The sequence below is a fragment of the Oncorhynchus clarkii genome, unplaced genomic scaffold (assembly GCF_045791955.1).
Source record: "Oncorhynchus clarkii lewisi isolate Uvic-CL-2024 unplaced genomic scaffold, UVic_Ocla_1.0 unplaced_contig_798_pilon_pilon, whole genome shotgun sequence".
NCBI classification, from domain to species: Eukaryota; Metazoa; Chordata; class Actinopteri; order Salmoniformes; family Salmonidae; genus Oncorhynchus; species Oncorhynchus clarkii.
Window position 1 is genome coordinate 95,155 of NW_027258071.1, and position 22,656 is coordinate 117,810.

The window sequence follows — 22,656 nt, forward strand, 5'->3', positions numbered from 1 at the left end:
GGGTAAAGGATGGTGACTAGATGTAGACCAGTCATCAGGACATTAAGGAGTAGGGGGGTAAAGGATGGTGACTAGATGTAGACCAGTCATCAGGACATTAAGGAGTAGGGGGGTAAAGGATGGTGACTAGATGTAGACCAGTCATCAGGACATTAAGGAGTAGGGGGGGGTAAAGGATGGTGACCAGTCATCAGGACATTAAGGAGTAGGGGGGTAAAGGATGGTGACTAGATGTAGACCAGTCATCAGGACATTAAGGAGTAGGGGGGGTAAAGGATGGTGACTAGATGTAGACCAGTGATCAGGACATTAAGGAGTAGGGGGGGGGTAAAGGATGGTGACCAGTCATCAGGACATTAAGGAGTAGGGGGGTAAAGGATGGTGACTAGATGTAGACCAGTCATCAGGACATTAAGGAGTAGGGGGGGTAAAGGATGGTGACTAGATGTAGACCAGTCATCAGGACATTAAGGAGTAGGGGGGTAAAGGATGGTGACTAGATGTAGACCAGTCATCAGGACATTAAGGAGTAGGGGGGGTAAAGGATGGTGACTAGATGTAGACCAGTCATCAGGACATTAAGGAGTAGGGGGGTAAAGGATGGTGACTAGATGTAGACCAGTCATCAGGACATTAAGGAGTAGGGGGGGTAAAGGATGGTGACTAGATGGTGACCAGTCATCAGGACATTAAGGAGTAGGGGGGTAAAGGATGGTGGTGACTAGATGTAGACCAGTCATCAGGACATTAAGGAGTAGGGGGGGTAAAGGATGGTGACTAGATGTAGACAAGTCATCAGGACATTAAGGAGTAGGGGGGTAAAGGATGGTGACTAGATGTAGACCAGTCATCAGGACATTAAGGAGTAGGGGGGTAAAGGATGGTGACTAGATGTAGACCAGTCATCAGGACATTAAGGAGTAGGGGGGGGGTAAAGGATGGTGACTAGATGTAGACCAGTCATCAGGACATTAAGGAGTATGGGGGGTAAAGGATGGTGACTAGATGTAGACCAGTCATCAGGACATTAAGGAGTAGGGGGGTAAAGGATGGTGACTAGATGTAGACCAGTCATCAGGACATTAAGGAGTAGGGGGGGTAAAGGATGGTGACTAGATGTAGACCAGTCATCAGGACATTAAGGAGTAGGGGGGGTAAAGGATGGTGACCAGTCATCAGGACATTAAGGAGTGGGGGGGTAAAGGATGGTGACTAGATGTAGACCAGTCATCAGGACATTAAGGAGTAGGGGGGGGTAAAGGATGGTGACTAGATGTAGACCAGTCATCAGGACATTAAGGAGTAGGGGGGGTAAAGGATGGTGACTAGATGTAGACCAGTCATCAGGACATTAAGGAGTAGGGGGGGTAAAGGATGGTGACCAGTCATCAGGACATTAAGGAGTGGGGGGGTAAAGGATGGTGACTAGATGTAGACCAGTCATCAGGACATTAAGGAGTAGGGGGGGGTAAAGGATGGTGACTAGATGTAGACCAGTCATCAGGACATTAAGGAGTAGGGGGGGTAAAGGATGGTGACCAGTCATCAGGACATTAAGGAGTGGGGGGGTAAAGGATGGTGACTAGATGTAGACCAGTCATCAGGACATTAAGGAGTAGGGGGGGTAAAGGATGGTGACCAGTCATCAGGACATTAAGGAGTAGGGGGGTAAAGGATGGTGACTAGATGTAGACCAGTCATCAGGACATTAAGGAGTAGGGGGGGGTAAAGGATGGTGACTAGATGTAGACCAGTCATCAGGACATTAAGGAGTAGGGGGGTAAAGGATGGTGACCAGTCATCAGGACATTAAGGAGTAGGGGGGTAAAGGATGGTGACTAGATGTAGACCAGTCATCAGGACATTAAGAAGTAGGGGGGTAAAGGATGGTGACTAGATGTAGACCAGTCATCAGGACATTAAGGAGTAGGGGGGGTAAAGGATGGTGACTAGATGTAGACCAGCCATCAGGACATTAAGGAGTAGGGGGGGTAAAGGATGGTGACTAGATGTAGACCAGTCATCAGGACATTAAGGAGTAGGGGGGTAAAGGATGGTGACTAGATGTAGACCAGTCATCAGGACATTAAGGAGTAGGGGGGTAAAGGATGGTGACTAGATGTAGACCAGTCATCAGGACATTAAGGAGTAGGGGGTAAAGGATGGTGGTGACTAGATGTAGACCAGTCATCAGGACATTAAGGAGTAGGGGGGTAAAGGATGGTGACTAGATGTAGACCAGTCATCAGGACATTAAGGAGTAGGGGGGTAAAGGATGGTGACTAGATGTAGACCAGTCATCAGGACATTAAGGAGTAGGGGGGTAAAGGATGGTGACTAGATGAAGACCAGTCATCAGGACATTAAGGAGTAGGGGGGTAAAGGATGGTGACTAGATGTAGACCAGTCATCAGGACATTAAGGAGTAGGGGGGTAAAGGATGGTGACTAGATGTAGACCAGTCATCAGGACATTAAGGAGTAGGGGGGTAAAGAATGGTGACTAGATGAAGACCAGTCATCAGGACATTAAGGAGTAGGGGGGGTAAAGGATGGTGACCAGTCATCAGGACATTAAGGAGTAGGGGGGTAAAGGATGGTGACTAGATGAAGACCAGTCATCAGGACATTAAGGAGTAGGGGGGTAAAGGATGGTGACTAGATGTAGACCAGTCATCAGGACATTAAGGAGTAGGGGGGTAAAGGATGGTGACTAGATGAAGACCAGTCATCAGGACATTAAGGAGTAGGGGGGTAAAGGATGGATGGTTCAAGCCCGGACTTGAACCCAATTGAACATCTCTGGAGAGACTTGAAAATAGCTGTGCAGCGATGCTCCCCATCCAACCTGACAGAGCTTGAGAGGATCTGCAGAGAAGAATGGGGGAAACTCCCCAAATACAGGTGTGCCAAGCTTGTAGCGTCATACCCAATAAGACTTGAGGCTGTAAATCGCTGCTTCAACAAATTACTGAGTATGAAAAATATGGTACATTTGTCTTTTTACTATCATTTTTAAATAAATGGGCAAACATTTGTTTTTGCTTTGTCATGATGGGGTTGTGTGTGTACACTGTTAAGGGGGGATTGCAAGTCAATTAGCCATCACCCACCTATTGAGTTGAATGTCCGTTCTTGTGATTCCAATTCTATGGTGCTGCTGCCTGCTACCAACAGTTCTGTTCAGCAGGTTATCCAGGTCAACAACAAACCCAGCAGGAAACCTCTCTGCCTTCCTTCCTGCCTGGTGTCGGTTTCACACAACAGCCAAATATAAGCCTGGGAACACCTCACACTATTACATAGACTAGTACCATTTGATAACCCTACTGGTATCGCTGAAGGCAGCACTGATGGAGAGGGAATAGGCTTTGTGTATAGACGTGAGAGGATGTAATCTGTCCACGAGAAGAGTTCACGGCTTTAGATTGATTTTCTAAACAGTTTGGTTCTGGCTGTTAAGGGAAACATCAGACTGAAGTTGGTAGATTCAGAGAGCATTGAGTGCAATGTCCACAATGGGGCCAGAGTCAGGCAGATGGATGCGGGGGTGGCTGATGTCTCAGTCTTCAGCTGCTTCCTACACGGAGCAGTCAGTTATGGAACCAACACAAGGTCTTATATAGGCGGATTGATGTGTATCAGTTCAGAAAGTAGGAGTCATGTTTAGAAACCTCTATAGGTTATGAAATACACCTAACATGGCCTGACAGCATCTGTAACAAAACAAAACTCATTGTCAATAATACTGTAATAACAGTGTCACCTATTCTTCATATATCTGTTCTTCTTCAGCCTCGTTCAAAACCACCACCTGCAATTTTATACATAAAAGCCTGGTCCCTGTGAGAGAGATGGGCACCTGGGAGTCAGTGTGTGAAGTGGGCCTCTTCCTCAGAGCAGCTGGGACTCCCTGCCCGCCTCGGCACCCACCTCCCTCCTTCCCTCCCTGCCCGCCTCGGCACCCCTCCTTCCCTTCCTACCCACCTCCCTCCTTCCCTCCCTGCCCGCCTCGGCACCCACCTCCCCCCTTCCCTCCCTGCCCGCCTCGGCACCCACCTCCCTCCTTCCCTCCCTGCCCGCCTCGGCACCCGCCTCCCTCCTACCCTCCCTGCCCGCCACGGCGCCCGCCTCCCTCCTTCCTTCCCTCCCTGCACCGCCTCCCTCCTTCCCTCCCTGCCCCCGCCTCCCTCCTTGCCTCCCTGCCCCCGCCTCCCTCCTTGCCTCCCTGCCCCCGCCTCCCTCCTTGCCTCCCTGCCCGCCTCCCTCCCTCCTTGCCCGCCTCCCTCCCTCCTTCCCTCCCTGCCCGCCTCCCTTCCTCCTTCCTTCTCTCCCTGCCCGCCTCCCTCCCTCCTTCCTTCCCGCCTCCCTCACTCCCTCCTTTTCTCCCTGCCCGCCTCCCTCCCTCCCGCCTCCCTCCCTCCCTCCTTCCCGCCTCCCTCCTTCCCTCCCTGCTCGCCTGCCTCCTTCCCTCCCTTCCCGCCTCCCTCCCTCCCTCCTTCCCGCCTCCCTCCTTCACTCCCTGCCCGCCTCCCTCCTTCACTCCCTGCCCGCCTCCCTCCTTCACTCCTTCCCGCCTCCCTCCTTCCCTCCTTCCCGCCTCCCTCCTTCCCTCCCTGCCCGCCTGCCTCCTTCCCTCCCTGCCCGCCTCCCTCCCTGCCCGCCTCCCTCCTTCACTCCTTCCCGCCTCCCTCCCTCCCACGCTGCCCGCCTCCCTCCTTCACTCCCTGCCCGCCTCCCTCCTTCACTCCTTCCCGCCTCCCTCCCTCGCTGCCCGCCTCCCTCCTTCACTCCCTGCCCGCCTCCCTCCTTCACTCCCTGCCCGCCTCCCTCCCTGCCTCCTTCCCTCCCTGCCTCCTTCCCTCCCTGCCCGCCTCCCCTCCCTCCTTCCCTCCCTGCCCGCCACAGCGCCCGCCTCCCTCCTCCCCGGCTGACTGGCTCCTTGCTGGAGCTCAAGAGCCAGACACGCCTCAGAAACTGTTCCTGGCAGGAGTGGTCGTCCAATCAGTGGACCGTGTACTACATACAGCACCGTCAGCAGCAGAGACTCCACCTGAGGAGAATCACCGACTTCCTCTACCTGACAGGGTAACATATGTGCTCCGCGCTAGCGTTGGACTGAAACTCCGCGCTAGCGTTGGACTGAAACTCCGCGCTAGCGTTGGACTGAAACTCCGCGCTAGCGTTGGACTGAAACTCCGCGCTAGCGTTGGACTGAAACTCCGCGCTAGCGTTGGACTGAAACTCCGCGCTAGAACATGAAAAACGGTCCTGTACTCCAATTCTGTTACTTTCTGTACTCAAATGTGTCTCACGGATCAATCCAGTCATTGTCCCCCTTATTAGCTCCCACCAAGCACAGGTACTGCACAGCCTGCACTGGGAGATCAACCTAACATGGCAACAGGGATCTTGATCGGGAGGCGGGGGGGGGGGGGGGGGGTTGAATATCTCTGCTGTAACCAAGTAGTTTGATCTTGACATCTAGCCTCTTAGCTAGCAAGTTAGCAAACCAAATGCATAGCTGGATCCCTGAGCTGGATAGAATGTATTCAAAACATCAGATATCTCAGTTCTACTTAACCTCATTGTTGGTTATCAGCAGTGGAGCAGCACGTAACCCCGCAGTGACCCAAACTGCCCCGTAAAATAAATATTTATTTTAAATTTCACAATACCCCGGTATAAAACGGTATGTCGTCCAAGCCTAATGATGCCCGCACACCCCGAGTAGGCAACAACATGGGGGTTTTGACTCCCATCTCAAAGACTTGTCTGGGCCAGATAAATCATGCAGTGTAGACTGGCTTTAGTCTACTTTTAAAACATATTTGTTTAAATGACAGGAGCCCATTAACCACAACAGAAATCCAGCGGTAGTATATTTTGCTAGAATTGTATGGTAGGGACCAGGACGTTGAGCAGACGACATTAAACTGACCTCTGGACAGATGTTCCTAAACACATTGGAGTTCCAGACAGATGTGTCCCAGCCAGGCCAGAGAGGCCATGGAGGAGGAGAGAGGCCGTGGAGGAGGCTAGGAGAGGCGGAGGAGGAGGAGGAGAGGCCGTGGAGGAGAGGCCGTGGAGGAGAGGCCGTGGAGGAGAGGCCGTGGAGGAGAAGAGAGGCAGTGGGTGGAGGGAACAGAATAACACCTCACCTCCAGTCCTGACAAAAAGACTGATGACCCACCATTTAGCTGTAGATAAATCAAGATGGACGCCAGAAGCACTTACTGATTAAGTGTCAGGAATCAGAAGTGCCCCACTCACAGCCAATACACTACAGTCCAGTCTGGCTCTCTGTCAAGAGTAGAATACTAGAGAAGGCCATGCTGGGAGGACAAAAGGAACGTCTTATCCTCCCACTGGAATCAGACAGACTTGGGAGTATAAACAGACAGGTCACCACACCGGGAGGTTAAACAGGACAGGTCACCCCACCGGGAGGTTAAACAGACAGGTCACCCCACCGGGAGGTTAAACAGACAGGTCACCCCACGGGGAGGTTAAACAGACAGGTCACCCCACGGGGAGGTTAAACAGGACAGGTCACCCCACGGGGAGGTTAGACAGCCAGGTCACCCCACCGGGAGGTTAGACAGACAGGTCACCCCACCGGGAGGTTAAACAGACAGGTCACCCCACCGGGAGGTTAGACAGACAGGTCACCCCACCGGGAGGTTAAACAGACAGGTCACCCCACCGGGAGGTTAAACAGACAGGTCACCCCACCGGGAGGTTAAACAGACAGGTCACCCCACCGGGAGGTTAAACAGGACAGGTCACCCCACCGGGAGGTTAAACAGGACAGGTCACCCCACCGGGAGGTTAAACAGGACAGGTCACCCCACCGGGAGGTTAAACAGACAGGTCACCCAAACCGGGAGGTTAAACAGACAGGTCACCCAAACCGGGAGGTTAAACAGACAGGTCACCCCACCGGGAGGTTAAACAGGACAGGTCACCCCACCGGGAGGTTAAACAGGACAGGTCACCCCACCAGGAGGTTAAACAGACAGGTCACCCCACCGGGAGGTTAAACAGGACAGGTCACCCCACCGGGAGGTAGAAAATACATCATATTGAAGGGATCTTCAACGGGACGATCTTTTCTGGAACGGACGGTCGGGAACATCATGACAAATCATTCGTAGACTGGAAATTGACCACAAGAAGAACAAATCAGATAATATGACTAAAACAATCATTTCAAACCTTGATTAAATTGTATATGATCACGTGTCTCTATCATGCCTGGGAATACCTGGGAACAGATTTACTCAATTAAAATCACTTGGTGTTTTTACAGTCTTAAGGTCCAACAATGAACATTAAAAAAATATATCATTTTAAAGGTTAATTTTTATTGGTTCAGAAAACTTAGGGGGCCAAACAAAAGCAAGCCAACCGGTGAGCACGGAGCTGCTTTAAGCAAGCCAACCAGTGAGCACGGAGCTGCTTTAAGCAAGCCAACCAGTGGGCACCGAGCTGCTTTAAGCAAGCCAACCAGTGGGCACCGAGCTGCTTTAAGCAAGCCAACCAGTGGGCACGGAGCTGCTTTAAGCAAGCCAACCAGTGGGCACGGAGCTGCTTTAAGCAAGCCAACCAGTGGGCACCGAGCTGCTTTAAGCAAGCCAACCAGTGGGCACCGAGCTGCTTTAAGCAAGCCAACCAGTGGGCACCGAGCTGCTTTAAGCAAGCCAACCAGTGGGCACCGAGCTGCTTTAACAAAGCCAACCAGTGGGCACCGAGCTGCTTTAAGCAAGCCAACCAGTGGGCACCGAGCTGCTTTAAGCAAGCCAACCAGTGGGCACCGAGCTGCTTTAAGCCAGCCAACCAGTGGGCACCGAGCTGCTTTAAGCAAGCCAACCAGTGGGCACGGAGCTGCTTTTAAGCCAGCCAACCAGTGGGCACGGAGCTGCTTTAAGCCAGCCAACCAGTGGGCACGGAGCTGCTTTAAGAGGACTGTTTATGGAAGACAGATGACTCCAGAGGGAGCCCGATGGAAACTGATTTGGGCCGGGCCGGGCGCGTGTCTCTCTCTCCTCCTGCAGCGACCACAGAAACACCAACAGTGTTATTGCCGCTGTCCGTGGTGCTGAAGCTGCAGCATAAGACATGTCTAGTTTCTCACTTGTTTTTCCCCCTTGACTGAAACACTTCACTACAGAAATCCCTAATTTGTTTAGGATATACATTCCCTATTCCCTCAAACCTTGCTCTCTTTACGTGACACATGTAAGCGTCGCATGCATGTGACCAATAGGGACTGACCTATAGCCTGTCATAACCACATTAATAACTTGGTTATAACTAACTCCCAACACCGTAACATGTGTAAAAACATAGAGGACGTGAAAAATAAACTCCAAAACAGGAGACTGCTGGACTAAAGAACTCTCAGTTGACCAACGGTGTCCATTCATCAACCCCTTGGTGGAACAGGAGGTGAATTTAGAGGCTGCTTGTATTCAGCTCCAACTTCTCTCGTCGTGAGAGACTTCCTCTTATCATACCCTGCTCTTTCAGGGCTAGATCACTGGGAAACATGACAACTTCCTCTTATCATACCCTGCTCTTTCAGGGCTAGATCACTGGGAAACATGACTTCCTCTCATCATACCCTGCTCTTTCAGGGCTAGATCACTGGGAAACATGACTTCCTCTCATCATACCCTGCTCTTTCAGGGCTAGATCACTGGGAATCATGATGACTTCCTCTCATCATACCCTGCTCTTTCAGGGCTAGATCCCTGGGAAGCATGACTTCCTCTCATCATACCCTGCTCTTTCAGGGCTAGATCACTGGGAAACATGACGACTTCCTGCTTCTTATTGATCCCTTTCAGAACACCAGTATGCAGCTCACAGGAGGCTGGTGGCGCCTTCATTAGGGAGGACGGCTCATAGTAACGGCTGGAACAGAATAAACGGAAAGGTATGAAACTCATGAGCTCATGGAATGCATGTGTCTGATACCATTCCATTCACTCTATTCCAGCCATTATTATGAGCCATCCTCCCCTCAGCAGCCTCCTGTGCTGCAGCCAGAGTTATAGAGCTGGCAGGGTGGCATTGTGATGTTCTGCAAACCCATTCAGACAGCTGGGTTTCCTCCCTCCTACTCAGCAGCAGTAGTTTAACCGCCGTGCCCCAGCGCCCACCTAACAGCTCTGGAGCCAGGTGCAGCACTCGAGTCCATTACCTCCACTCCAGGCAGGGCTCACACCTTCCCACTGGGACGCCATTTTGGATCTAATTCTCACCAGTCACCTATCCAGCTGGTGGCTGCAGGCTCTAATCTAGTGGGCATCAGCGGCACAGTCCCATTACCTCCACTCCAGGCAGGGCCCACACCTTCCCACTGGGACGCCATTTTGGATCTAATTCTCACCAGTCAGCTATCCAGCTGGTGGCTGCAGGCTCTAATCTAGTGGGCATCAGCGGCACAGTCCCATTACCTCCACTCCAGGCAGGGCCCACACCTTCCCACTGGGACGCCATTTTGGATCTAATTCTCACCAGTCAGCTATCCAGCTGGTGGCTGCAGGCTCTAATCTAGTGGGCATCAGCGGCACAGTCCCATTACCTCCACTCCAGGCAGGGCCCACACCTTCCCACTGGGACGCCATTTTGGATCTAATTCTCACCAGTCAGCTATCCAGCTGGTGGCTGCAGGCTCTAATCTAGTGGGCATCAGCGGCACAGTCCCATTACCTCCACTCCAGGCAGGGCCCACACCATCCCACTGGGACGCCATTTTGGATCTAATTCTCACCAGTCAGCTATCCAGCTGGTGGCTGCAGGCTCTAATCTAGTGGGCATCAGCGGCACAGTCCCATTACCTCCACTCCAGGCAGGGCCAAAACCTTCTCCACTGGGCCTCCATTTTGGATCTCCTTTCCTCTCCTACCCATCTGGCTACTTGAGGCTCTAGTCTAGTGGGTATCAATGGCACAGCTTGACAGAGGAGGGGATACAGGGATTAATAAACAGAGTCAGACTACAACTCAGACTAGTAGTACAGCTATAAACTCTTAATTCTGTTAGAGGCCAGCCAACACAGTTAGACACACCGAGCGTGCAGATGTAGGTTAAGTGGTGGGTTTTCATGTGCAGCTCTGGAAAGCAACAACATGCAATAGAACCCCATCAGTTCATAAAGTGTCTGCAGTCTAGAAGAGATGCATGTGTGATGTGTCAATGGGAGACAGTGAGGTGACCTATAGACCACCTGACTGTAGTCTAGTAGTAGTAGAGGAGGTATAGACCACCTGACTGTAGTCTAGAAGTAGTAGTAGAGGTGGTATAGACCACCTGACTGTAGTCTAGTAGTAGAGGTATAGACCACCTGACTGTAGTCTAGTAGAGGTATAGACCACCTGACTGTAGTCTAGTAGAGGTATAGACCACCTGACTGTAGTCTAGTAGAGGTATAGACCACCTGACTGTAGTCTAGTAGAGGTATAGACCACCTGACTGTAGTCTAGTGGTAGAGGTATAGACCACCTGACTGTAGTCTAGTGGTAGAGGAGGTATAGACCACCTGACTGTAGTCTAGTAGTAGTAGAGGAGGTATAGACCACCTGACTGTAGTCTAGTAGAGGTATAGACCACCTGACTGTAGTCTAGTAGTAGAGGTATAGACCACCTGACTGTAGTCTAGTAGTAGAGGTATAGACCACCTGACTGTAGTCTAGTAGAGGTATAGACCACCTGACTGTAGTCTAGTAGAGGTATAGACCACCTGACTGTAGTCTAGTAGTAGAGGTATAGACCACCTGACTGTAGTCTAGTGGTAGAGGTATAGACCACCTGACTGTAGTCTAGTGGTAGAGGAGGTATAGACCACCTGACTGTAGTCTAGTAGTAGTAGAGGAGGTATAGACCACCTGACTGTAGTCTAGTAGTAGTAGAGGAGGTATAGACCACCTGACTGTAGTCTAGTAGTAGAGGTATAGACCACCTGACTGTAGTCTAGTAGTAGAGGTATAGACCACCTGACTGTAGTCTAGTAGAGGTATAGACCACCTGACTGTAGTCTAGTAGAGGTATAGACCACCTGACTGTAGTCTAGTAGAGGTATAGACCACCTGACTGTAGTCTAGTAGAGGTATAGACCACCTGACTGTAGTCTAGTAGAGGTATAGACCACCTGACTGTAGTCTAGTAGAGGTATAGACCACCTGACTGTAGTCTAGTAGTAGAGGAGGTATAGACCACCTGACTGTAGTCTAGTAGTAGAGGAGGTATAGACCACCTGACTGTAGTCTAGTAGTAGAGGTATAGACCACCTGACTGTAGTCTAGTAGTAGAGGTATAGACCACCTGACTGTAATCTAGTAGTAGAGGTATAGACCACCTAACTGTAATCTAATAGTAGAGGTATAGACCACCTGACTGTAGTCTAGTAGTAGAGGAGGTATAGACCACCTGACTGTAGTCTAGTAGTAGTAGAGGAGGTATAGACCACCTGACTGTAGTCTAGTAGTAGTGGAGGAGGTATAGACCACCTGACTGTAGTCTAGTAGAGGTATAGACCACCTGACTGTAGTCTAGTAGAGGTATAGACCACCTGACTGTAGTCTAGTAGTAGAGGTATAGACCACCTGACTGTAGTCTAGTAGTTGAGGTATAGACCACCTGACTGTAGTCTAGTAGTAGAGGTATAGACCACCTGACTGTAGTCTAGTAGTAGAGGAGCTATAGACCACCTGACTGTAGTCTAGTAGTAGAGGTATAGACCACCTGACTGTAGTCTAGTAGTAGAGGTAAAGACCACCTGACTGTAGTCTAGTAGTAGAGGTATAGACCACCTGACTGTAGTCTAGTAGTAGAGGTATAGACCACCTGACTGTAGTCTAGTAGTAGAGGTATAGACCACCTGACTGTAGTCTAGTAGCGGTATAGACCACCTGACTGTAGTCTAGTAGTAGAGGTAAAGACCACCTGACTGTAGTCTAGTAGCGGTATAGACCACCTGACTGTAGTCTAGTAGTAGAGGTAAAGACCACCTGACTGTAGTCTAGTAGTAGAGGTATAGACCACCTGACTGTAGTCTAGTAGTAGAGGTAAAGACCACCTAACTGTAGTCTAGTAGAGGTATAGACCACCTGACTGTAATCTAGTAGTAGAGGTATAGACCACCTAACTGTAATCTAGTAGAGGTATAGACCACCTGACTGTAGTCTAGTAGTAGAGGTATAGACCACCTGACTGTAGTCTAGTAGAGGTATAGACCACCTGACTGTAGTCTAGTAGAGGTATAGACCACCTGACTGTAGTCTAGTAGTAGAGGAGGTATAGACCACCTGACTGTAGTCTAGTAGTAGAGGAGGTATAGACCACCTGACTGTAGTCTAGTAGTAGAGGTATAGACCACCTGACTGTAGTCTAGTAGTAGAGGTATAGACCACCTGACTGTAATCTAGTAGTAGAGGTATAGACCACCTAACTGTAATCTAATAGTAGAGGTATAGACCACCTGACTGTAGTCTAGTAGTAGAGGAGGTATAGACCACCTGACTGTAGTCTAGTAGTAGTAGAGGAGGTATAGACCACCTGACTGTAGTCTAGTAGTAGTGGAGGAGGTATAGACCACCTGACTGTAGTCTAGTAGAGGTATAGACCACCTGACTGTAGTCTAGTAGAGGTATAGACCACCTGACTGTAGTCTAGTAGTAGAGGTATAGACCACCTGACTGTAGTCTAGTAGTTGAGGTATAGACCACCTGACTGTAGTCTAGTAGTAGAGGTATAGACCACCTGACTGTAGTCTAGTAGTAGAGGAGCTATAGACCACCTGACTGTAGTCTAGTAGTAGAGGTATAGACCACCTGACTGTAGTCTAGTAGTAGAGGTAAAGACCACCTGACTGTAGTCTAGTAGTAGAGGTAAAGACCACCTGACTGTAGTCTAGTAGTAGAGGTATAGACCACCTGACTGTAGTCTAGTAGTAGAGGTATAGACCACCTGACTGTAGTCTAGTAGTAGAGGTATAGACCACCTGACTGTAGTCTAGTAGCGGTATAGACCACCTGACTGTAGTCTAGTAGTAGAGGTAAAGACCACCTGACTGTAGTCTAGTAGCGGTATAGACCACCTGACTGTAGTCTAGTAGTAGAGGTAAAGACCACCTGACTGTAGTCTAGTAGTAGAGGTATAGACCACCTGACTGTAGTCTAGTAGTAGAGGTAAAGACCACCTAACTGTAGTCTAGTAGAGGTATAGACCACCTGACTGTAATCTAGTAGTAGAGGTATAGACCACCTGACTGTAGTCTAGTAGTAGAGGTATAGACCACCTGACTGTAGTCTAGTAGAGGTATAGACCACCTGACTGTAATCTAGTAGTAGAGGTATAGACCACCTGACTGTAGTCTAGTAGTAGAGGTATAGACCACCTGACTGTAGTCTAGTAGTAGAGGTGACCTATAGACCAGCTGTTGTACAAAACCTAAAATGTCATGTTTTTGTGATAAACAATGAATGCCCTGAAGGTTAGATTATTTAAGCTCACTATCTGAGTGACTAGTTAGACTAAACCATCTCTTAGTAGACGATCAGAACAGAGTTGGTTTGTAATAGAAAGTCAAAGTAGTGGAGGATACATGCACTAAGAGATATCTGACCTTGATCTTCACATTAAGAGAGGACTGACATGTCAGTGTCACTCATTAACTTGCTGACCTGATAAGAGCTACTCTCTGCTTCCGGGCAACATAGTTTATCACGTCCCAAATTCTGCAAGGCCTTGGACGGGCACCGTTACTTCTTGACAAGATCGACCGAGCTGTGTAGCATCCTGTCCAAACCCAGCCACAGTAAGTCTACTTAGCAATCCCAATTGGCAACCTGCACCCTGTATAATGCACTACTTTAGACCAGGGCTCGTGGGCTCTGGTTAAAAGTAGTGCACTACATACGGAATAGGGTGCATTATGGGACACAGTCGGCGTATCAGCTAAGGAAGCAGATTAACGAGATTCTGTGAGAAGCTAGCCAATCAGTATCTTTACTGCATTGAATACTAATGTGACCCATTTCTCATGTGTTTTTCCCGACTAAAATGGGCTTAGCCCAACCAGTTCCTCTGTTACGCCTCAGATGGATACGAGATCACAACAGAAGGATTAGTCACACAAATAAAAGAGAAAACGACGCAGTAGCCAGCCTAGTTACATCATGTTAATGACATCATTTCCTTGGTACATTTTGATCTGGACAGAAATAAATAAAAATCGTCAAGATGGGGGGGAAATAAGGCCGCTCCTCGTCGAGACGGGGGGGAAATAAGGCCGCTCCTCGTCGAGACGGGGGGGGGAAATGAGGCCGCTCCTCGTCAAGACGGGGGGGAAATAAGGCCGCTCCTCGTCAAGACGGGGGGGAAATAAGGCCGCTCCTCGTCAAGACGGGGGGGAAATAAGGCCGCTCCTCGTCAAGACTGGGGGGAATTGAGGCCGCCCCTCGTCAAGACGGGGGGAAAATAAGGCCGCTCCTCGTCAAGACGGGGGGGAAATAAGGCCGCTCCTCGTCAAGACGGGGGGGAAATAAGGCCGCTCCTCGTCAAGACGGGGGGGAAATAAGGCCGCTCCTCGTCAAGACGGGGGGGAAATGAGGCCGCTCCTCGTCAAGACGGGGGGGAATTGAGGCCGCTCCTCGTCAAGACGGGGGGGAATTGAGGCCGCTCCTCGTCAAGACGGGGGGGAAATAAGGCCGCTCCTCGTCAAGACGGGGGGAAATAAGGCCGCTCCTCGTCAAGACGGGGGGGAATTGAGGCCGCTCCTCGTCAACACGGGGGGGAAATAAGGCCGCTCCTCGTCAAGACGGGGGGGAAATAAGGCCGCTCCTCGTCAAGACGGGGGGGAAATAAGGCCGCTCCTCGTCAAGACGGGGGGGGAAATAAGGCCGCTCCTCGTCAAGCCGGGGGGAAATAAGACGGCTCCTCGTCAAGCCGGGGGGGAAATAAGGCCGCTCCTCGTCAAGACGGGGAGAAATAAGGCCGCTCCTCGTCAAGACGGGGAGAAATAAGGCCTCTCCTCGTCAAGACGGGGAGAAATAAGGCCGCTCCTCGTCAAGACGGGTGGGAATTGAGGCCGCTCCTCGCCAAGACGGGGGGGAAATAAGGCCGCTCCTCGTCAAGACGGGGGGGAAATAAGGCCGCTCCTCGTCAAGACGGGGGGGAAATAAGGCCGCTCCTCGTCAAGACGGGGGGGAAATAAGGCCGCTCCTCGTCAAGACGGGGGGGAAATAAAGCCGCTCCTCGTCAAGACGGGGAGAAATAAGGCCGCTCCTCGTCAAGACGGGAGGGAAATGAGGCCGCTCCTCGTCAAGACGGGAGGGAAATGAGGCCGCTCCTCGTCAAGACGGGGGGGAAATAAGGCCGCTCCTCGTCAAGACGGGGGGGAATTGAGGCCGCTCCTCGTCAAGACGGGGGGGGAATTGAGGCCGCTCCTCGTAAAGACGCGGGGAATTGAGGCCGCTCCTCGTCAAGACGGGGAGAAATAAGGCCGCTCCTCGTCAAGACGGGGAGAAATAAGGCCGCTCCTCGTCAAGACGGGGAGAAATAAGGCCGCTCCTCGTCAAGACGGGGAGAAATAAGGCCTCTCCTCGTCAAGACGGGGAGAAATAAGGCCGCTCCTCGTCAAGACGGGGGGGAAATAAGGCCGCTCCTCGTCAAGACGGGGGGGAAATAAGGCCGCTCCTCGTCAAGACGGGGGGGAAATAAGGCCGCTCCTCGTCAAGACGGGGGGGAAATAAGGCCGCTCCTCGTCAAGACGGGGGGAAATAAGGCCGCTCCTCGTCAAGACGGGGGGGAAATAAGGCCGCTCCTCGTCAAGACGGGGGGGAAATAAGGCCGCTCCTCGTCAAGACGGGGGGGAAATAAGGCCGCTCCTCGTCAAGACGGGGGGGAAATAAAGACGCTCCTCGTCAAGACGGGGGGGAAATAAGGCCGCTCCTCGTCAAGACGGGGGGAAATAAGGCCGCTCCTCGTCAAGACGGGGGGAAATAAGGCCGCTCCTCGTCAAGACGGGAGGGAAATGAGGCCGCTCCTCGTCAAGACGGGAGGGAAATGAGGCCGCTCCTCGTCAATACGGGGGGAAAATAAGGCCGCTCCTCGTCAAGACGGGGGGGAATTGAGGCCGCTCCTCGTCAAGACGGGGGGGGGAATTGAGGCCGCTCCTCGTAAAGACGCGGGGAATTGAGGCCGCTCCTCATCAAGACGGGGGGGAAATGAGGCCGCTCCTCGTCAAGACGGGGGGGAAATGAGGCCGCTCCTCGTCAAGACGGGGGGGAAATGAGGCCGCTCCTCGTCAAGACGGGGGGAAATGAGGCCGCTCCTCGTCAAGACGGGGGGAAATGAGGCCGCTCCTCGTCAAGACGGGGGGAAATGAGGCCGCTCCTCGTCAAGACGGGGGGAAATGAGGCCGCTCCTCGTCAAGACGGGGGGAAATGAGGCCGCTCCTCGTCAAGACGGGGGGAAATGAGGCCGCTCCTCGTCAAGACGGGGGTTAATGAGGCCGCTCCTCGTCAAGACGGGGAAAATGAGGCCGCTCCTCGTCAAGACGTGGAAAATGAGACCGCTCCTCGTCAAGACGTGGTAAATGAGTCCGCTCCTCGTCAAGACGTGGTAAATGAGTCCGCTCCTCGTCAAGAAGGGGGAAATGAGGCCGCTCCTCGTCAAGACGGGGGGAAATGAGGCCGCTCCTCGCCAAGACGGGAGAAATGAGGCGGCATATGTGCCCACAGTAGCATGAAGTACAGGCCATCTGTGCTGCTACCCATGGTACATACTGCTGTACCCAGGCAGCGCCCTGCTCCACTGGATCCACAAAGACAGCACTGCCATGGGCAGAACTCATACCAGGTGGGCTCTTCAGTCAGACTATTCGTTTCCCAAACAGGACAGACCTCCAGCAGTGTGAATGTACAATAGTGGAACTCCAGGCTCTCCTAGGTGTGTCCAACAACACGTATCCCGATAGATAGACTGGCCCTACCTACGACAGACCAGTCTGTCACCATTTCCATTCAAGCTGGTTGCAGAACAACAGTCGAGTGTTAAAAACAGAAAGGACTAAAGAGACTGAACACATTCAGCCTACAGAATGACATGGTCATAACATAAGGGTTGTTAGGATGAAGACAGACACACTGGTTATAGGAGAGGAAATCTGACCCACTCTGTCCTTCTCTGGGGAGCTACCGATTACACAAACACAGAGAGACAGAGGGAGACGGACACCGAGAGAGGCAGACACCGAGAGAGGCAGACACCGAGAGAGGCAGACACCGAGAGAGACAGACAGCGAGAGAGACAGACAGCGAGAGAGACAGACAGCGAGAGAGACAGACAGCGAGAGAGACAGACAGCGAGAGAGACAGACAGCGAGAGAGACAGACAGCGAGAGAGGCAGACAGCGAGAGAGGCAGACACCGAGAGAGGCAGACACCGAGAGAGGCAGACACCGAGAGAGGCAAACACCGAGAGAGGCAGACACCGAGAGAGGCAGACACCGAGAGAGGCAGACACAGAGAGAGACAGACAGCGAGAGAGACAGACACCGAGAGAGACAGACACCGAGAGAGACAGACAGCGAGAGAGACAGACAGCGAGAGAGGCAGACAGCGAGAGAGGCAGACACCGAGAGAGGCAGACACCGAGAGAGGCAGACACCGAGAGAGGCAGACACCGAGAGAGGCAAACACCGAGAGAGGCAGACACCGAGAGAGGCAGACACCGAGAGAGGCAGACACAGAGAGAGACAGACAGCGAGAGAGACAGACACCGAGAGAGACAGACACCGAGAGAGACAGACACCGAGAGAGACAGACACCGAGAGAGACAGAAGTAGTCCCATCCCAGAGAGAATGAACAGAGACTAGATCAGGGCCATGTAACTGGGGAGGACAGAGCACTGAGCAGTCACCTAACCTCTGCCTGTCTTCCTGGGAACATCCCCCTATTCCCTAGCCAACTAGTTTAGACCAACCCCATATGACTCCGGTAAAGAAACTAGTGCACTTTATAGGGAGTCATTTGGGACACAGAATATGTCTGACCTGCCTGAACTGCTCTACAAATTAACAGGCTAGATCAAGTCCCAGGCCCTCCATATGGGAAGTTAACGACCCCTGAACTAAAGAATAGTGCAACACATCACATGAAACCCATTCATTAATAACAAATGAGTTATTCAGTCTCCAGACGACGTGGTCAGATATCCCTCCTCTGTAACAAGGCTGGCTAGACTAAAAAGGAGTCCTCTGGGCAAACTGCCTTCTGGCAACAGATAAACCACCATGGGAGTATTCATCAAGGCCTCAGAGACTTCCAGAGGGGTTTTAGAGAGAGTAGTTCAGACAGGGAAGAGTAGTGTGGTCAGAGACTTCCAGAGGGGGTTTTAGAGAGAGTAGTTAAGACAGGGAAGAGTAGTGTGGTCAGAGGGGTTTTAGAGAGAGTAGTTAAGACAGGGAAGAGTAGTGTGGTCAGAGGGGTTTTAGAGAGAGTAGTTAAAGACAGGGAAGAGTAGTGTGGTCAGAGGGGTTTTAGAGAGAGTAGTTAAAGACAGGGAAGAGTAGTGTGGTCAGAGGGGTTTTAGAGAGAGTAGTTAAAGACAGGGAAGAGTAGTGTGGTCAGAGGGGTTTTAGAGAGAGTAGTTAAAGACAGGGAAGAGTAGTGTGGTCAGAGGGGTTTTAGAGAGAGTAGTTAAAGACAGGGAAGAGTAGTGTGGTCAGGGACTTCCAGAGGGGTTTTAGAGAGAGTAGTTAAAGACAGGGAAGAGTAGTGTGGTCAGGGACTTCCAGAGGGGTTTTAGAGAGAGTAGTTAAAGACAGGGTAGAGTAGTGTGGTCAGAGGGTTTTAGAGAGAGTAGTTAAAGACAGGGTAGAGTAGTGTGGTCAGAGGGGTTTTAGAGAGAGTAGTTAAAGCCAGGGTAGAGTAGTGTGGTCAGAGGGGTTTTAGAGAGAGTAGTTCAGACAGGGAAGAGTAGTGTGGTCAGAGGGGTTTTAGAGAGAGTAGTTCAGACAGGGAAGAGTAGTGTGGTCAGAGGGGTTTTAGAGAGAGTAGTTAAAGACAGGGTAGAGTAGTGTGGTCAGAGGGGTTTTAGAGAGAGTAGTTAAAGACAGGGAAGAGTAATGTGGTCAGAGGGGTTTTAGAGAGAGTAGTTAAAGACAGGGTAGAGTAGTGTGGTCAGAGGGGTTTTAGAGAGAGTAGTTAAAGACAGGGAAGAGTAGTGTGGTCAGAGACTTCCAGAGGGGTTTTAGAGAGAGTAGTTAAAGACAGGGTAGAGTAGTGTGGTCAGAGGGGTTTTAGAGAGAGTAGTTAAAGACAGGGAAGAGTAGTGTGGTCAGAGGGGTTTTAGAGAGAGTAGTTAAGACAGGAAAGGCAGTAGGGTGGACATCTCTATTGTCAAGAGATAGAAACAGAAGAACAAAGCAATGCATTGGTCACTACACCAAAGAAAATGCATCTCATTCTAGTAGGGTTGTAACGAGTACCAGCACCGTGACAAAACAACTGCTCCCCAGGCAGCGCTGACATGGATTAAGGCTGCCCCCCCCCCCCCTCCCTGAGGAAGACCCATTCAGTTGTACAACTTTCTAGGTCTCCCCTTTCAACGTCAGGACTGTTGTCCTCAACTGACTAGGTCTCCCCTTTCAACATCAGGACTGTTGTCCTCAACTGACTAGGTCTCCCCTTTCAACATCAGGACTGTTGTCCTCAACTGACTAGGTCTCCCCTTTCAACATCAGGACTGTTGTCCTCAGGAAACAGAGTCTGCTTCATGTTTTGTTTCCTCTGAGGATGGCGATAGTGGTATCCTGACAACCCTACATTCTAGTTATGTGGGCAACACACAGGAGTGGTGAATCTGGTGCGAGAGCCGTATAAAATGGAGTGGTGAATCCGGTGCGAGAGCCGTATAAAATGGAGTGGTGAATCCGGTGCGAGAGCCGTATAAAATGGAGTGGTGAATCCGGTGCGAGAGCAGTATGAAATTGTGTTGTGAATCCGGTGCGGGAGCAGTATGAAATGGTGTTGTGAATCCGGTGCGAGAGCAGTATGAAATGGTGTCATCATGTCAGGTAGTCCTGAGGCTGTCGTGCCCTGCTCTGTCCTGCACTGACCTGCTCTGTTCTGTCCTGCCCTACTCTGCTCTGTCCTGACGTGCCCTGCTCTGTCCTGCACTGACCTGCTCTGTTCTGTCCTGCCCTGCTCTGTTCTGCTCTGTCCTGACGTGCCCTGCTCTGCCCTGCCCTGACGTGCCCTGCTCTGTCCTGCCCTGACGTGCCCTGCTCTGTCCTGCCCTGCCCTGCTCTGTCCTGACGTGCCCTGCTCTGTCCTGTCCTGACGTGCCCTGCCCTGCTCTGCCCTGACGTGCCCTGCTCTGCCCTGACGTGCCCTGCTCTGCCCTGACGTGCCCTGCTCTGTCCTGCACTGACCTGCTCTGTTCTGTCCTGCCCTGCTCTGTTCTGCTCTGTCCTGACGTGCCCTGCTCTGCCCTGCCCTGACGTGCCCTGCTCTGTCCTGCCCTGACGTGCCCTGCTCTGTCCTGCCCTGACGTGCCCTGCCCTGTCCTGACCTGACGTGCCCTGCTCTGTCCTGCCCTGACGTGCCCTGCTCTGTCCTGCCCTGACGTGCCCTGCTCTGTCCTGCCCTGACGTGCCCTGCTCTGTCCTGCTCTGTCCTGCCCTGACCTGCTCTGTCCTGACGTGACGTGCCCTGCTCTGTCCTGACGTGACGTGCCCTGCTCTGTCCTGACGTGACGTGACGTGCCCTGCTCTGTCCTGACGTGACGTGACGTGCCCTGCTCTGTCCTGACGTGACGTGACGTGCCCTGCTCTGTCCTGACGTGACGTGCCCTGCTCTGTCCTGACGTGACGTGCCCTGCTCTGTCCTGACGTGACGTGCCCTGCTCTGTCCTGACGTGACGTGCCCTGCTCTGTCCTGACGTGACGTGCCCTGCTCTGCCCTGACGTGCCCTGCTCTGCCCTGACGTGCCCTGCTCTGCCCTGACGTGCCCTGCTCTGCCCTGACGTGCCTTGCTCTGTCCTGACGTGCCCTGCTCTGTCCTGCACTGACCTGCTCTGTTCTGTCCTGCCCTGCTCTGTTCTGCTCTGTCCTGACGTGCCCTGCTCTGCCCTGCCCTGACGTGCCCTGCCCTGACGTGCTCTGCCCTGACGTGCCCTGCCCTGTCCTGACGTGCCCTGCTCCGTCCTGCCCTGACGTGCCCTGCTCCGTCCTGCCCTGACGTGCCCTGCTCCGTCCTGACCTGACGTGCCCTGCTCCGTCCTGACCTGACGTGCCCTGCTCCGTCCTGACCTGACGTGCCCTGCTCCGTCCTGACGTGACGTGCCCTGCTCCGTCCTGACGTGCCCTGCTCCGTCGTGACGTGCCCTGCTCTGTCCTGACGTGCCCTGCTCTGCCCTGACGTGCCCTGCTCTGCCCTGACGTGCCCTGCTCTGCCCTGACGTGCCCTGCTCTGCCCTGACGTGTCTTGCTCTGTCCTGACGTGCCCTGCTCTGTCCTGCACTGACCTGCTCTGTCCTGCACTGACCTGCTCTGTTCTGTCCTGCCCTGCTCTGTTCTGCTCTGTCCTGACGTGCCCTGCTCTGCCCTGCCCTGACGTGCCCTGCCCTGACGTGCTCTGCCCTGACGTGCCCTGCCCTGTCCTGACGTGCCCTGCTCCGTCCTGCCCTGACGTGCCCTGCTCCGTCCTGACGTGACGTGCCCTGCTTCGTCCTGACGTGACGTGCCCTGCTCCGTCCTGACGTGACGTGCCCTGCTCCGTCCTGACGTGACGTGCCCTGCTCCGTCCTGACGTGACGTGCCCTGCTCCGTCCTGACGTGACGTGCCCTGCTCCGTCCTGACGTGACGTGCCCTGCTCCGTCCTGACGTGACGTGCCCTGCTCCGTCCTGACGTGACGTGCCCTGCTCCGCCCTGACGTGACGTGCCCTGCTCTGCCCTGACGTGACGTGCCCTGCTCTGCCCTGACGTGACGTGCCCTGCTCTGCCCTGACGTGACGTGCCCTGCTCTGCCCTGACGTGACGTGCCCTGCTCTGCTCTGTCCTGACATGCCCTGCTCTGTCCTGACGTGCCCTGCTCTGTCCTGACGTGCCCTGCTCTGTCCTGACGTGCCCTGCTCTGTCCTGACGTGCCCTGCTCTGTCCTGACGTGTCCTGTCCTGACGTGCCCTGCTCTGTCCTGACCTGTCCTGACGTGCCCTGCTCTGTCCTGACCTGTCCTGACGTGCCCTGCTCTGTCCTGACGTGCCCTGACGTGCCCTGCTCTGTCCTGACGTGCCCTGACGTGCCCTGCTCTGTCCTGACGTGCCCTGCTCTGCTCTGTCCTGCCCTGACGTGCCCTGCTCTGTCCTGCCGTGCCCTGCTCTGTCCTGCCCTGCTCTGTCCTGCCCTGACGTGCCCTGCTCTGTCCTGCCCTGACGTGCCCTGCTCTGTCCTGCCCTGACGTGCCCTGCTCTGTCCTGCCCTGACGTGCCCTGCTCTGTCCTGACGTGCCCTGCTCTGTCCTGACGTGACGTGCCCTGCTCTGCCCTGACGTGACGTGCCCTGCTCTGCCCTGACGTGACGTGCCCTGCTCTGCTCTGTCCTGACCTGCTCTGTCCTGACATGTCCTGCTCTGTCCTGAC

At 52.9% G+C, this 22,656-nt stretch overlaps 1 protein-coding gene across 1 annotated transcript in view; it reads right to left on the bottom strand.

The window, feature by feature from the left end:
* LOC139395213 (CCR4-NOT transcription complex subunit 2-like) overlaps positions 1-22,656 on the bottom strand; it is an 84,399-nt gene that overhangs the window by 56,424 nt on the left and 5,319 nt on the right. The window lies entirely within an intron of this gene.